The sequence below is a fragment of the Agelaius tricolor genome, unplaced genomic scaffold (genome assembly GCF_023055355.1).
Source record: "Agelaius tricolor isolate 1412-34295 unplaced genomic scaffold, bAgeTri1.0.p SCAF_18, whole genome shotgun sequence".
NCBI classification, from domain to species: Eukaryota; Metazoa; Chordata; class Aves; order Passeriformes; family Icteridae; genus Agelaius; species Agelaius tricolor.
Genome location: NW_027269278.1, coordinates 278,700 through 295,095, shown reverse-complemented (window position 1 = coordinate 295,095; position 16,396 = coordinate 278,700).

Here is a 16,396-nt window from a genome sequence, read left to right as displayed (position 1 = left end):
ACTGGAATTCTCTTTCAAAATCAGTGGCACTGTCCCAAATTCTTTTCTGAATTTCAGCAGGAAAATTGCCTTCACCTTCTCTTATCATTGAGGCAGCAACTGACTGCATCGACAATTGTGCCCGGATACAGCTAAGAGCCAAAGAAAGGTTGTTTTGTGTAGCACCGAGTGCATCAGTCTACCAATTTGTGATCACTTACATTTACCTTTTCCCAAGCTGGTAATATGTTTGATAGCAAGCACTGCTGTGTTCCCAAAGCCAATAAGGATGATTGCAGTGGTTGTTTTAATTTGGTCAAATCTCTAACCATTTTGTGGCAGCCAATTTATCCATTAGTGTACTTCAGAATCAATACTATTTAGAATTCCAAAACCTGTTCCCAAAACACCGGTTATGTCTCTTAGTGTCTGTTTTTAAAGAAAAAACGGACTTTCTGTTTTTGCAGCCAGGTGGTCCAACCCTCAAAGGAAGTCCGCAAAAAAGGCAAACAGGCCGGCTGAATTTCTGAGACATTGTTTTGCATCATCAGCAATTTGACTTGTTTAAGAGACCGTGCCAGATTGAACAATATGTGTTGTTGACCAGTTTTCCTGATTATATATGGTCCAATTTCAAAACTTCTCAGGCTAAGCATAAGCGGTGCTTGGGCTGGAGTGGTGGTAGTAGAAGGTTGGTTCATACCATTTATTATCAACTTAAAAGAAAAGCCTTCACTAGGTTTGGACCAAAGACAAACTACTTCTGCAGTTTGTGTTAATGTAAAATTGTGCCAACAGTCTTGTACGCTTGGGGGCGTACAAACCTGTTCACGCTTATTTGTCTGATCTGTCAAAACACTGATGGAGATTGCTTTGCTATAAGCAGTTCCACAAATCCTTCGGCTAATTCCTTCTCCCACTCCCCCTTGAAGCTGCCAGGCTTTTTGTTTTTCCCATACCTGCCAAGTGAACAAAAGCTTGGGACCAAGGCCACATTGACTAAGGGGACTCTCAGTCCCTTCTGCCCACTAGGATGTAACTACTGTACTCAATGTCAGCTTTGTGCTCTCAGTCCCTTCTACCCATTGGGGTGTAACTATGGTGCTCAGTGTGGGCTTCGTGCTCTCAGTCCCGTCTATTCCACTGGGATGTAACTACGGTACTCAGCGTGGGTTTTGTAATAGCGTCTATCTTAAATTTATGAGCTAAGCCTTTTCAACCTAACAGGTTGGTCAAGTTATTTTGCCAGCGGCATGTCACTTAAGTCGGTTTAGTTAACGTCAAATTATGCCAGCAATCAATTGGTTCATTTTTACAATCCTTTGTACTTGCAACATTGTTCGTTTTGCGACCTAGAGTGTAATTACCAACATACTCCTGGCAGCAACACAGAGTAAGGGGAATTTGTTTGGCACACTCCCACTTGTTTGTAGGACACAGTCTCGCTGAAGGGATATCCCAATCATTTTTCCCATCTGGTTCCATAAAATTTCCGGCAACTGTGATGGAGGTGGATTTCTCATAGAGAGATCCTTCCATTTTTCTGCATGCTTCCACAATCGACTCACCAATTGTTCCAGTTAGGGCTCTAGTCCAGTCCTTCTGATCCCATCCCCACTCACTTGGACCATATACCTGGGGGTCATGCAGCACTATAGGCTCTAGGTTTGGGTGGCCACCCTTGGGCTACGCTCCTAGAACATTAGTGGGATGGAGGGTAGCTTCAGACCACAACCACTCAGCAGGATCCTGTCCATGGAATTGTGGTAGGATGCAGAAAAGCATCACCAGTGTTATCATGGTTCAGATGATTTTCATGTTCCTCAGGGTTCTTCTGTAAAAGTAAAAACAACAGAAATCCTTCCACTGAGGGGCAGAAAAGAGTTAAAATGGATAGGATTATCCAGCATGTATTTATCCAATGCTCTTTCCCTAGAGCATCAGAGGCTACCCATGCATATTTCTTCAGAGGGGTTTTCAGCACTAGTGCTACTTCCCCTACAGTAGGGAGGTCCACCAGAACAGGTTGTCCAGGGTAATGTGCTGGACTTTTTGAATCGTCAGGTCGTTGTAGTAAGGGAACGATGCTTGGAGCTGTTGGGCAAAAGGCAGTGATTTTGGGACATCCATTCCCCCCCCATCTACTGTTCATTCTTTTAACAGCTTCCCATAACCGAACGTCCCAATTTCCCTCCTGGGGCTTCAGAAGTCCTTTCAAAAACCCTTGGTCCTTTCTAAGATCCCCTTAGCTTGAGGGTAGTGGAAAGGGCTGTGGAAAGACCGCTTAATTCCTTCACCTTTTGCCCAATGCTGTACACCTCTAGCAGTGAAGTGGGACCTGTGATCAGATTGAATTTCCTGTGGCTTTGGGAAAGTTCCAAACCACCCCTGCAAAGCTTTAACCGCATTATCACCTGTAGCTCTTTTCAAAGCATCAGCTTGAACCAACCCAGATACAATTTCTACTCCTACTAGCACAAAGTGTTTACCTCCTGACTTCTTAAAGGGGCCAATATAGTCTACCTGCCACGCGTCCCATAAGCCTTTACCCTTTCTTAAATGCAGAGGGTCATCTTCTCAAGGATGTCTCTCCAGTCACCTGTGACATTGCTCGCAGGCTGATACGCATGTTTTACACATTTCCCTGGTAACCAGCCAACCACGAGCATGAGCTTCTTTGTACAAATCTTTCGCACCTGTGTGCTGTCTTTTTCCATGCAGCCATTCTAATAGTTGATCCCAGTCCTCAGGAATGAGTTCCTTTTTCAGGGGGCTGAGCCTTGCTAGTTCATCAGCTCTATTCTTCCACTCTCCTGCTGGATTTCCATCTGTTTGCTGAGAAGCTACCCAACCAATAGCAACATTTCCTTGGCTTGCAACATCTAAAATTTCTTGCCCCGTTTCCTTTTGCCACACTGGAATTCTGTGAACTTCCCAATCATTTTGCTGCCAGAAAGGAAGCCACTCGGTACAACCTTTGTACACTGCGTAAGAGTCGGTGTAAATGCAGGCAAGAGAAATGTTCTGTGCCTCACATCGGAAAACACTCCAAACAGCTATGAGTTCCCCAGCCTGAGCGCTGCCTTCCCCTTCGGTAATGATTCTTTCACCAAATGAATTGTGTAAGACAGCTGTTCTAGATCTCCATACCTTCCCTTCCCGTTTTGCAGAGGCATCTGTGAACCAAGAACTTGCTGCTTGTTCGGGGGAGAAAGGAAGGGCAGCTTTGATTACAGAGGCAGATTCATCTTGGCTGCTAACCAGGCTCTCAGTGCCTTGGATTGTTAGATTTTTAGCAGCATCTTCCGTTAGTGAGACGGTATTACAATAGCCTTCCATCTGAGCATACCATTTCCTAACTGAGGCCCTTTGGGCTACCCCGTCAGGGTGGGGGGGAGGGGTGGGGCTCCCATTAGTGACGATTTTGATAACTTTGAAAGGGCTTCTTAATACAGAAAGCTCTTGTCATGCAATTTTTTCCTCTTCTAGGAGAGCTAAGCTAACTACAAACAACCCCTTTTCCCAGGTAGTGTATCTTTTCTCAGCATCTTTGAAACCACAGGAATAAAAACCAAGAGGCCCCGTTGGACCCTCGGGACCCCACTGCCAAATGTGTACTGATAGCCCTGAGGAGGCAAATCCCCATTCCACCTGAAAGGGATCTGTGGGATGGATAGGGCCTAGTGCTTGGTGAGCTGTTGCCTCAAAAATCAGTAATTGCAATGCTTCTTCCTGAGAAGGAGTCCAATCCCATTTCATCCTTTTCCTCAGCAAGTCAAAAAGCGGCCTAGCAATTATTGAGAAATCTGGGATGTGTTTTCTCCAGAACACTAATAGTCCTAGAGCTTGCTGGAGATCTTTCCTCAATTCAGGCCTTTGAAACTGATCTAAAGAGGTTAGGGTATCGGGTGGAATACATGTCATGCCTCCTTTCCACCAAATTCTCAAAATCTTCACTTCCTGAGAAGGTTTCTGAATTTTCTCTGCGGGTATCTGCAAACCAAGACCTTTTAAGTGAGAGATTATTTTCTGCTGATGTTTCCCTACTACCTCTATTTCATCCTTCCCCACCTCCCCACCACCACCACCCCCCCCCGCCCCCCCACCCCAGAGTGTCTTAAATGTATTGATTATCAGCTACAGGATCAGCAGGATCAGGTTTGGGTATTTTTTCTAATTCCTGAACTAAAGCATGGTGGGCCAAAGTGGAGGAGTGTTTGTAGCCTTGGGGAAGCCTAGTGCAAGTGTATTGCCGTCCTTTCCCATGTGAAGGCAAAATGGTCCCTATATCTTCTGGCTGTATAGGTATCATAAGGAAGATGTCTTTGACATCCATAGTTGCCATTGCCATGATTGAGTGAGCCTTTTCTTGAATTGATGTTATTAATTCAGCTAAGTTTGGGACCAGTGCTGTAAGAGGGTCTGTGTTGGCATTAAGCCTGCGAAAATCTACTGTTAATCTCCACTTTCCACTGGCTTTTCAGACTGGCCATACCGGTGAATTAAAAGGAGAATGTGTGTGAATTATTACCCCTTGGTTTCTCAAGTCCTGTAGAACCGCTTTGATACCTTCTCTGGCACCAGAAGGTAGAGGGTATTGTTTTACATGAGTTGTTTGATTATAGGGTAGGGAGGGTGCGGTTTGAAGCAGCCTAATGTTAAGTGGCAGTGTGCCAAAAGACCACAGAAATCCCTCAGAGTCTTCCCACTGCCTCCCAGCAAGGACACCCATTCCTAATCAATTATTTGGAATGTTCCCAATTACCATTTTGATGACTAGTTGATGCTCATTTCCAGGGAGCGTCAGTTTGGCTAAGGCAACATTCATAGATTCTGTAGTTCCCAGAGCATTAAGAACACAGCATTGTCTCTTAGTTGGAACAATTCCACACCTCTGGGCATCCTTTTTTGTTAGTGCAGAGATTTGAGCCCCAATGTCAATCAAAAAGGTTACGTAATAGTAGCCTGTGGAGGCCCGTGATAGCTGGGCTTAATATATATCCTGATTTATTTTTAGTGAGCATTCTTAAATAAACCCACGCTCCGCCCCTTTGCCCACCTGTAAGCGGCAGAGAGATTTGTTTCCCGAAAACCCTGTTGGTTTTGGTTCACTGCCTGTGTTCTGTGGGAGAAGCTGGGGGAGGGTTAGTTTTTGTCCCTGAGAAGGGAGGGGTGCACTGGGTTGAGCCAATGGATTCGGTTTTCGCTGGTGCCAATTATTTATTATTTTCTGCAATTTCTCAAGGGGCAAACCATCCATCACCTCTTTGGGGACCCACTTTTGAATTCCCAACAACCACCAATGGTGGCAGTTAGAGATCTGTTTTCCTTTCTCTATATTTTCACTGTGAGGAGCCCCAATAAACCAAACACCTTTGTTATTTTCTGATTTCTATGCCGGGGTTTTTATAGGTCCATATTGTCTACAATAATTAATCAGATCTACTGCAACTTCAGCTCATGTCCAAACTTTATGGCTACTGGCAGGTGAATCAGATTGAGAAGCTGAGGGCTGTGAGGGGGAAGAGTAGGGAGTGAAGCCAGGATCTCTAGGTCCACTTTGGTCAGGGGAATTCCTGAGGAATCTTATCTAGTCTTTCTACAGGATTCAAAGCCATTATGGTTTTCTGTAGAGTCGTTGCTGTATGTTTAAGTGTTTCTGGAAGCCCACGAGTTCAATCGGTCATTAGTTCTGGCTTCACAGGTAATTGCATTGGGCATTCAAAACCAGGAACTAATTTCTTTTCATGAATCTTTTGCAGGCAGGCGGCTTTGTGGACACTTTCTAAGAGCTGGTCGGTGGTGTCAACGATTGCCAGGGGGTCACCCCTTTCCAAAGGATTCATTCTCCCGGCCCAGAAAGATGCACCCTGTGTCAGGGACCATGCATCACGCTTACCTCCTTATCTCCTGTTGTGAAGAAGGCTCCATGTCCCCAGTACCCACTGGCCTCCGGTTAATTTAATTTGATCTCCACCATCGAGGGACACTCGGAGGACATATTTGTCTCTGATTCTTGTGGGAGGCGCCCGAATTCTTTTTACAGCTTAGCTAACTCGGTAGCACTGAACGGTATTTGTTTAGTTGTGATAGGTGGGTCAAGATCCTCTTTCGGCAATGCAGAGAGACAGGGAGACCCACTCGGTAATCAGAATCCAATTTGATTGTGGGATACAAGCACTTACATACCATTGCAGGGAGACTAGTAATGTGTACTACAATGATTAGGTTAAAATCACATCCACAAACTTACGCATATAACAACATCTCTTGCTTGCAGAGTTTCATGGGATTTTCTTTTTCCAGTAAACCCGTTTGATTTAATCTTCTTGCAATCCAGGTCGAATTTTCAAAGTTCCGTTTGTTTATGCCAAGGCATCCTCTTTTCAAATCTCTTATGTTAACCAGGTCCAAAGTGCATCATCTGTCTTATGTCCCCCAACATTCCAACAATCCTCATCATTAATATAGTTCTATTCTGTTTGAACCAAGGGTCTCAAGCGAGGACAGCAGTATTCTCTCCAATTTTTTACTGCCTCAAGTTCCTGACGGGGATAGATTTGTTTCATGTCAGGAGTTTCCTTTTCCTCTGGCTCTGTAGAGGAATCAGTAGGATGTGAATTCTTAGCAAGTTCCTCTCTAAGGGCAGCCCGCAACCTATAGATCTCATTTCTATCTTCCTTTAATTCTTTCTGCAAAATTTCAACTAGGTTTTGAAGGGAATCTATTCTTGCTATTTCCTCGTTTCTTTGCTTAAAAAGGGTTTCTATGGCTGCTGTGAGACAAGCTGCCAAAACTGAGCAGAGGATGGTTTTATTTTTGCCCAGTTTAACTTCTGTTTCATGTTGTAAAGAACAAATTCTATCTATGACATTTTCTAAATTAAACCAGCTGTTCTCTGCCCAAACCTCCCCCCTTGGAGAAGGCTTGGCATTCTATTTAGCAAGCAGAGCAGAAAATTCAGCTGTAACTTTTGTGCTAGAGTTTTCAGTCATTTTATGAAGGGACCAAAACCATGACAGGGAGGTGCAAACTTAAGTTAGACAATCTCACAGCCTTTGCTGTGCTCCCCTTTGCTTCCCTGGCTGGGTGAAGAGACCAAATCTCCCTGGGAGGCCCTGCTTAGTTCCTTCAAGTTGTCCCTTCCTTCCCAGACAGTCCACACATAAACAAAAACAGTCTCCCCTTTTGCGGGAAGAGATTTTTTGGGAAATTCTAAAGACAGAACCCTCAATAGAGTATGGGGGCGTATTTCACCTGGGCGTGCACAGTTTGTGGGAAATTCAAAGAGCTTTCCTTGCTTTCCAGCTTCGTTTAACCCTTTCGCGATGAGGGGCTAGGTGTGGCTGAAGCAAATCGTCCTTCCCCTGTTCCAGACTACAAACAGCCTTGCAGACCCTTCTGTCGATCAGAATCCTGTCCATGATGCCAATTTAATGTCACGATCCGCTCATACCAATGGGGGTGGTGATGGTTGGTTAACTGATCTGGGAGTGCAACAGACAACACGGAAAGGGGATTGCAGTATCAATCCAAACAAATGCACCTTTATAGAATGACCACAGCAAATGCATGAAAGGAATTAGGGAGAGGAAAAGAATAGAAAAGAGGGGGAGAAAGAGAGAGGGAGTTGTCCTAAGCTGATTATATGATGCTTTTAACCCCAATCATCTTGTTCTGTTTATGCTGCATCATAAGTTTTGCACCTTTAAGACTTGTTGCAGAGAGTGAAGGGGGGAGAGAAGAAGCAGCAGTTTGTTTTCAGACACTGCACTCACTCCTCCACATTCCTGCTCCTGGACTGTGTTGTCTGGGGATGAACAGACAGTGGGACAGAGCTCTCCTTTGCTTTTAGTTAGTTTTAGCTTGCTGAGGCAAGGAAGTTCCCTGGACTGTGGTTTCTTTTCTTTTTTCCCTTTTCTTTGGACCTCTTGAAACCTGCTCTGGACTGAACACCCAGAAGAGCACCGGCAGCTAGCACCTGTGGCCCACCAGGCCGGGCCCGGCCCGCAACGTTTCCAGCACCGGAGGGATTGATAAGAGCCTGTGTGAGCTGAACTGCAACCGAGGGAGGGGACTTTCTCAGTTTGTCATCTCTTTTGGAGCAACAAGGGGTTTTATTGTTCAATATTGTTTAGGTTTTATTGTTTAATAAGCAGGTTTTTTCCACCTCTTTCCAAGGAGCTATTTTCTCCTGGACCGGTTGGGGGGAGTGTTGCAGTGTGACGCCATTTCCTGTTTCAGGAAACAGGAAAATCCCTCAGGTGTTGGGATAGGTGAAACCTGTCCTTTCCCCTCCCCCTTTGCCCTCCTGCTAAGTGCTGTCCATCAATCTTAACATTCCAGCAGGGTCATGGTGTGGTTGGCAGAAGTTCAAAAGATGCCCCTCAGGTCCGGGCTCATTGGCCTGTCCAAGTGTCTTTATCCTTTGAGCCTTCCCCTCCTCCCACCTGGTTGGTGGCTCACCTGTGCCTTCCCCTCCCCCTGTCCCCGGGCTGAAAAGGAGACGGGACCATGCGGTCTGGATTCTGTTGGGAGCTGTTACAAGATTCAGAGGTCTGTCATCCTGGAATAAACTCTGGATTAAAACTCTACAGCAGAATCCTCTCCTTTTTCTCTTCACCGTCCCCTGAACCTTTTCCACCAGAGGTCAACTGAGTTTCTACTATGCCTGGATTTGTTGCGAGTGCCTAGCTGCAGGATCCAGCCGGCCAAATGTATCTCTGAGGTGAAACATCACAGCTGCCACCTTTGGCCCAGCAGCAAGGGTCAGACGAGCCCAGGCACGTCCCACCCGGTAATATTGGGATTAATATTTCATAGGGGAGGGGCCAAATGAATCTGCTTTCCTAGAGGAGCCCCTTTGGGGGTTCTCCCCAAAATTTGCCCTGAACCAAGACAGGAGTATAGCTACCAAATGTGGAGAGACTAAGTCCTCATAGTCCAGCCAACAGAGTTTGCCTAGTCACGTTGGGAAGATAATGGCCCTGCCTGGTTAACTCAAGGTTAAGTCCTGGTGAACTCAAGGTTCTATTATAGTCCATTGCTGAGGGGGGAAACAGAATCTTGAAATGGCTGAGGGGGAACAGATACAATCAAGAAGAAGAAGTCTATTGAAATTGCTGAGGGGGAAAAAGGTATTGAAGACGGGTACAGACAGTCCATGTTCTCAGCAGGATAAGTCAGTATCAGCAGTGAGTGGGACCCACTGTTTCAGGACTGCTTTCTGGGGGAAACCAGTCTAGGTCCTGTAGGCACATCTGTAGGCAACACTCAGCAGGCATCCTGCTTCAGTCAGGCCAGCACCCCTGCATCAGAATTACAGGTGTCTCAGTCTCAGTCCTTGGTAGGGGGGCTTCAACCTCGGTGCCTCATGGTGGTAGTGGAGCAGAGGAAGGATTTTCCATGGGGGGGCTACCAAGTTGCCCCAGCAAGTTCATCTGGCCAAGAGGTGGGAAAATTCCTGGTCTATTGTCATGAAGCAGGTGCAAGCATATAGGCTGGGTCGCCCTTTGGCAGGCCCTGCTAGAAGCAGTCACTGAAGACACAGCTGTGAACAATCACTTGGCAGGCCAGAATTCTGCTCAGGGGCCTCAGGATTTTTGGTGTTCATCCATTACTGGCAGGCCAGAATTCCCATCGGGGTCCTCAGGGTCCCAGTGTCTGTCCTGGGAATGGTCGTGAGGCAAATGAGGGGAACTTTAGACTGTCTTTCACACGTATCAGAAAATCTATTTACTGAAATAGCCAAAAAGAATGCATAACATTTACAATTGAGGGGGGAAAAGAAAACCAAACTCAAACCGTTGGAGCAATATCATTCTAGAGAATGCCATGTCTCTATGAAAAATACAAAAAAATTTCTGTTTTCAAACGCACCCACAAATCACCATTTTGCATCTTTTTTGTTGTTGTTGTTGTTTGTTTTAAAGCTCTGGCACTTATCTGATTCCTTTTTGAGTTAGTTCAGCTCATTAATCTAGTAAGAAAGCTGCTAAAATTAAACGGAAAAACCTATGGGGAACAGGATGCCACTCCAGCCATGTTGTAGGGAAGCATTAGGTCAGCCTTCTGTCTTGTAGAAATACATCTGTCATATAGGAAAATCAATGCGTAGCACTATCTTATTTTGAACTTTCTCATTGCTACTGGGTTCCTGAATGATCAAGAGGGTTTAAACCAAACAACAGCCAGCCCTCTAAGATACTCCCCAAACTATTGCAATGGAATAACTTGATCAGGTGAAGAGCTCACTATGCAAAAGCTGAATATGATGTCAAGAATGCTTTGTTGTGGATTACCATTGTTTGGGATCATTTATCCCTTACCCTCCCATGTAGGTATAGGAAAAAATTAAGAAACCACAAGGCTTTTACAGCTGTTCTTGTATTTTGGGATCATAAGGACTTGGCTTGGTAAACAAAACTGTGGTGAGTTTTACTATTGACTTGATCGCTGTTTCACTTTGAATTAACTGCTTTGCATTTCAGCTTACCCATCAGTATAATGAGAAGAAGAATATCTTCCTTCCTGCCCAAAAGATGTTGAATTATGCCTGTGATGTCATGGACTTAAAGACGAAAACCATTGTGATTGAAAGGAAGTATTGGCATGCCACAAGGTAACTGGAGTGAGCTGTCTTTCCTCCTCAGCTTCACTGTGATAGTAGAATTTTAATTAGCAGTTCCAAAACTTTGTCTTAGCATAGTCTGGTGACATATCTCAGTAGAGCAGTGTCCTAGGGTGACTTTATGATGCTTGTATCCCCAGCCATCTGTTCTGTGTATGCTGGATATTCTATTCTCTGCCTTCAAGACTGGTTCTGAGAGCAAAGGTGGGGAGAAGAAGAAGCACGGAGTTTGTTATCACAGGCTGCACTCACTCTTCTAAAAGCAACACTGCTCCACATTCTGTGCTGCACTGTGTTGTCTGGGCACTGATGGAGCAGAACAGAGTGTTGTTTGCTTTTCAGTTGGTTTAGCTGGCTGAGGCAGAGTTTTCCCTGGACTGTCTTTTTTTCTTTCCCTTTTCTTGGAACTGTTCAAACCTGCTCCAGACTGGGACCTGGAGAGCACTGAGAGCTTGCACTTTGTGGCCTATGGGGGCCTACTCTGGGCAGCAGCCTTTCCTAGTGCCGGAGGGATTGATAACAGAGCAAGCATCCGCAGGAGAGACTTTCTGAATTTGTTGTCTCTTCAGAGCGGCGATTGAGTTTTGTCATCTGGTATTGTTCATTTTTTGTGCTGGGGGGTGCTTTCCCTGTTAAATAAACAGATTTTTTCCACTTCTCTCAGAGGAAATGTTTCCCAGACCAGTTGAGGGGAGGGGCCGTGTAGGTGGGCTTTCTGGGGGGGGCCCCCTGAGACATGAACTTTAAAGAAATTTAGGGTTTTTAGAGGAGCTGAGGTTTTAGTCAAGAGATAAGCCTTATTAGAGTTTATCAAAATAAATAGGTAGGCCTTGATGAAGTTAAGAGTTAGTAGTTAACGAATAATTGATTGCTTGTCAACATCATGTTTGCTTAGCTGGGTTTATCATGAAGAATATAGAAACTCATAAATAGCTTTTAGGAACATAAGACAATTGTAGGCCACCTCTGTTCTGAAACCAATTGAAGATGGGGAATGGGAGTTCTACCAATGGGTTCATTTGTCCTATTTGCATTGAAAATGTAGAAAGTTCAGAACCAGGAAGACTTCATTTATTTCCTCATTTTGGAACCCCTCCCCATGAAAGGGACCACCGATTCATTTTGAGGAACAAACTACGCGTGCTTAATAGCTTTTGAACTAATTACCATACAAAGTGAGGAATGATGGGATGTACCTAAATTATGAACATGTATTTGTCTTTTGGGTATTCAATACTTGTATAGATAAAAAGATTCTGTTATCACCTCTAAATCACAGTGTGTATTTGGGAGCTATCCCGCACGCTGCCCAGCGTTGCAATCAACATACACTTTCTAATTTTGAACTGTTAGGGAGCCTTTGTCCGTCACAGTTGGATATCAGTACTAGATCAATATTTTTAATAAATCACCCCTTCTTGAGGATTGCTGCCAAATTTGCCCTAAACCAAGACAAGCAGTATCTGCGATTTAGAGAATGATGGAATCACTTTGGTTGGAAAAGACCTTTAAGAACATTGAGTCTAAATGTAATTAGCAAACACAACCATCAAGAAATGTTTTGCTGTCTGAAGAGAACATGGTTTATCTGGTAAGCTTTGCAAGTATTTGTGTCATCACAAGCATGCATGTCCAATGCATTAGATGGGTATATAATAAGAAACCTGTGCAAATCAACAGAATGATTCTCGGGTAGGATATTGGCATGTTTCATCCTTCTTCCCGACTTCTTCCAATGAATGACTTTTACAAAGTAATGATTGGAATTGTTACTCTTTTGACGGTTCTTGTTGTATTACTGACATTTTTGGCATAGGAATGCCAAATAGGTTAATTCACCTAGTTTTTCAGATAAAGACCAAGATTTAGTGTTGCTTAAGCTGGAGGCAGAAATATTTAAATCTTCCAGCCTCCTTCTTAGTACCTAATTTCTCTTACAATATCAGTGCACAATCTTGTCCCTTAAGGTCCAGCTAGCTCAGTTTATTCCAACAGGGTGACTTTAGTAGGGCTCACGTGATGCTGCACACAGAAGCCCTCGGGGTGCACCTCTAGCAGACAGTAATTCATGCACTTGGACCATCCCAGTGCTGACTTTGGATCACCAGAAGAGTAGAACTAGAGAGATTTGATGGAGAGCTCTCTGGAGGAAGTGGCCTGAAGAAGACAGCAGAAATCCCATCTGTGTGTTTGTACAAATAACGTGAATACCATTTACAGGAAAAGATCTTCAAATCGATCTAGCTTTTTCTGCAGATTATTTGTCAACTATCTGCATTACATGGACAGTTCCACTGAGCATCTGAAATACAGCTGCGTTTAAGTGGATTGATTCAGGGTTGGAAAGCAGTGAAATAAAGCTTTTCAGGAATAGCTGACATCCAAGTCCCGCAGAAATTTACCTATTTTTAATGTCCAGATGCTTTTTAAAATAATGGGTGACCATTTAGCTACCTAATAGCTTTAATCAGAAATACAAAGAAAATTTTAAACTCCCATCTTTTATAGCTTGAATATTTTTCTTTGTTTATTTCCTGGTTTCCAATTCAGGTCTACAAATCATATGATTAGGTAATGAGAACTCATGCTGAATAAAAATATTTCCTGCTATACTTCCAAGTCAAGGCCATGTTTTTCCCGGAACTGTTTAAAAAAATAAAATTCTATCTGGATTCTCTCTAGCCCACACTCATCATTATCTAAAATCATTTAAATATTATATTTTGACTTTACATGGTGCAATTATATTCAGAAATCCAAGGCTCTATTGTTAGATTGTTTGTATGGTTTTCTGGCAATTCTAACTTCCCACAACCACTCTTGGCAGCTATATATTTTTGCAGCAAGGCATCACAGGGGTCTGTGAGAAGTTTTAATGTGAAGCAGAGCTAACATTAAAATACACGTGACATACTCGAAATATTTCACTTCAGAAAGTTACAGTTTGCTTAGATGGAATGAAATATGAAATAAATGAACCTCACACAACATTTCTAAATCTTGGAAATCTATTACCTGAACTTTGAGTCAGTTTGCAGGACAGGACTCTGTAGAAATGCAAATGTGAAGTCCAAGGAATAGAGCAGAAGGTGTATTGGGCAGGGGTACAGAAGATTGCTCTGAAGGGTGATGTAAGCAAGATTGCATCCTATAAAGATAGCAGCTGCTTCTGCTGGTGCCAACATAGAGAATTTGCGCCACCAGCCTAGTTTTCTGGGGACATTTGACCTGTACACTCTTGAGGGCTTGTAGATGTGAATGAATCTGTCCTTTGATCTGTTTTTTTCTTTTCAATGTCTATGACCTGACTTGCTATTGTGTACTGTACTGTATCGTTTTATGAACAGACATGTTTCATCTGTTTGAAAGCTGTAGTTGAAAGTGAGCTTGCAATCATGAGTTGGCTGTCAAAAGAATTAATTTTCTGCTTTAAGCAAAATATCAATAGAAACAGTCCATCCACTCCTATGATAGAGATTCCTTTTGAATTTACAGGGTAATTTGCATCAGTGAGTATACTGCATGTGCAATAAATACACCTTGCTTGGTTTCTAATGATGATTATAGTCCTCTTTGTATTACTCTAAGGATTGAACTCACCATCATTATTTTCCTGTTCTCATTGAACTGTAAAGGAAAAATAGTTTTGCATTAACCAAGGAGTAAAATGCATGGATTTAGCATCATTCTTGCAAGTAGTCCTCGATTCTGAAAATACCTCTCAGAAGCTGCATCAAATGGGAAAGCTAGACAGATGGCAGAATGCAGAACCTGCCATTTAGGATCAGGTACAAAATAACACCCAAGAAATTCTTCATGGATGCTGCATAAGTACAAAGACGCCGTTATTTAAAAGAGAAAAATAGTCAATGTGAAACGTGTTTGATGAATAAAAAGCTATGCTAATCAAGAGACTACAGTGCCAAGTCTGCTACAAGGCTTTTTTGTAATTCACATCATTCCCAGCATGAAAAAATACTATTTTTATTGTAGATTGCTTAAGAGTGCACAACAGTTTGGAAAAAAGTGCTTTGCTTTTTCTATTCATAGGAACTGTGTATCATGGTAAGAGATACTGTAAACAGGTTTTGGAAAACAATGTTATTTTGAAGATTCATTCTATTCAGAAATACTGCACATGAAAAAATTTGATCTGCTCTCCATCCTGAAGACTCTTAAAGGAAAATGTCTTTCTTGCATTCTCTTCACACTAGTTCAGGAGCTCAGTCTTACCTGCATTCTAATGCTTTTTGATGTTCCTGATGGCATGGCTTAGACATCCTTGTCTCCATTACCATCATGATTTCCAGATCAAGTGATGAGAATTTTTCTTCAGGATTGGTGAAGTTAAGTGTCATAACATTTTTGTCAAGTCAGTTTGAAGGGGTTTTTTTGCCAAAGGAATCTCTTCCTTCCTAATGAAAACCATTGGCAATAGCAAACCTACTCAGTTTTTCAGGAAGTCAAATAATACATCTCCACTGTACAAGGTCCTCCCTTTGTTTTTTTTTCACCAGAAGAAAACTGCTGTTTTCTTCTTCTTCTATCACCTTAGACTTACTTTCTTCCAAAATCTTTTTAAACCTTTAGATTTCTCTTTATAGCTAATTACTTTCGCAGTGTGCTATAGCATATGTATTTGAAAAGACCATTTGTACATATCCAAATGGCTTACTTCTATTCTATTAAGAAATGGCTGTACTTCTAGTAAGGAAACATAAAGGTGCAGTAATATTTTTTCTTCTACAAAATTTAAAAAACCCCAACTATTAAAAATGATACCAGCAAATGATGTCTGTAAGACTGAGGCAGGAGGCTTTTTCCAGAACAATGTGCAGTTCTTCCCAATTCTATTTTTCCCTCCGATTACTTTGTACAAAAATAGTTTTACACAGTCTTCTAATAGTGGCATGTTACTAGTGGGCTAGAGTATTGCCCTGCCAGCATTGGAATTGACTCGACTGTAGTTGTGTTCAAATCTGCTGATGAGACAAGGTTTTTTTGCTGAACGCACTTCAGCAAGCAAGAGAGCTTCTTAGTCTTAAGATGCTATGAGTCCCAGAAGAAGATGAATGAGGTGATGACATGCCTTGTGTTCTGAAGAGAGATCAAAACTTATTTCTGGGGTCACCCCCCCTCTTGGTACAGAAAGCGCACAGAGGGCTTTGAAGCAGCACTTTCACCCTCTTTGCATTCACTAGTAAATCGGAGACAGAGCTTGCCCCAAGGTTTGGGCAAAAATACTCTTTTGATGCAACTCTTAACCAGACAAAATCTCTGGGAAAATTTGCAGTGGCAGAAAGCAAGCCCTTCCTGGGAAATCTACTGAAACGGTTCAGAAGTTATTCCCATTCCCTGTTGCTAACCTCTGCTGACTAGCTGTCCGATATGTTTGGGACCATGTTGAAATCATTCTAAACAATGTACTGACGCTGCACTGTTGAGTAAACATAGGTCTTTTCCATAGGTGTCAGGAAAAATATTTCTGTTGGTAAAAATGATAGAAAACAATACCAGCATGGCAGAAAAACAATTACATCAATAGAATGAAGATGCCCAGAATTCTCCTTTTGAAGTTACACACAGTCAATATTTTCTAAAGAAGGTTGTGAAACTTAATAAGGAGTACAGTCCACGTGACTGGTGCACAAGTTCATGTCTCCACCTTACAAAATACATATTATTAAAAGAAAAATGTTCTGCCTTGTAGAAAAGTAACCCATTAGGAATTTGATCAAAGATAGGATTAGATCAAGACAGTAGTAGTACTAGGAAAAGCCTTTTGGC